A 1,148-nucleotide genomic window follows, 5' to 3' on the forward strand; every position below is an offset into this window, starting at 1 on the left:
GTGGGCCTGCCGGCTAGGGCGCCTGCCCACAAGGGAGGGCAGCTGGGCATCTGTCCACTCTCTCCCGAGGCCCCTCACCGAGGCAACATAATGCTGCCTGGCAGCTTCCTGCGCCGAGGAGGCAGCCCTGGGCAGCGGGGCCCGCGCCGCCAGCGCGCTGTGTCACCTCCAGCCACAGGAACCGCTGTTGATTTTAGCGTCGGCACAGATAATGCGTGTGTCGGGCCTGAGACGCGCCGGGCTGCCCTGCAGACCCTGCTCAAGGCTGCTTTCTTAATTGCTGCTGCTTTCTTAATTGCTGCAGCTTCTGGCGGCTGCCCTGGGGGCACTGTCCACAGTATCACCGGGAGCACGCACCCTGTGGGTGGCCCCTGAAGACGGGGCGTGGCCCCACACACGCACACAGGCTGTCATCAGAGCTGGGGCCCTGTGGTTGCGCTCGGGTAGACGGACGTCTTACATGTGTTCTCACTTCCTGCAGGAGAGAGTCTGAGCCTCGGGATTCAGGATGCAGCAGCAGGCCCATCGGGTAGAAGCTTCACAAGTCCTGCCCTAAGGCGGCAGCGCGTTAAAGCGAGCGGAGATGAGACCGTGAGAACCCCCAGGAGCGTCTATAAAACGCCAGGGGGCGCGACGAGAAGCCCCAGCTGGGAGACGAAGCCGCCGGAGGCGGCGCTGGGGGCCGGCGAGGCCCGGCGGTCTGCGGAGCTCAGAGCCGTGCGGGCGGCAGCTGTAGCGTGTGCGCACGGAAACGGGACGCCCCCCGGGGCTGAGCACGTCCCAGGGAGGCGACAGAAGGCTTTTGAGACCCGTGAGGAAAACACCGGATTGAAAGCAAGTTCTGAAGTGACGATGGCCGTGAGATCGAGAAGAACATCGGCGCTGACGCGGGAAGGAACACCCGTGCCTGGGCTCCAGGGACCGCGCGAGGCAGCGCCGGGGCCAACCCTGGCTGACCCCCAGAGTCACCACCTGACTCCACGCCCTGCAAAAGGACCAGCGGTCCCAGAGGACAGAGCCACCCAAAGGCCCTGCAAGTCTCCAAGGCCAGGACCAGCAGGCACGCCTGGACGACTCGGGACACCTCTGGGCAGAGTGGACCCGCGGCCCCCTCTCAGGACGCCCTCGGGCACGCCGGGGGCCACCAC

Source organism: Condylura cristata, unplaced genomic scaffold (genome assembly GCF_000260355.1).
Source record: "Condylura cristata isolate star-nosed mole 26May11 unplaced genomic scaffold, ConCri1.0 scaffold00011, whole genome shotgun sequence".
NCBI lineage: Eukaryota > Metazoa > Chordata > Mammalia > Eulipotyphla > Talpidae > Condylura > Condylura cristata.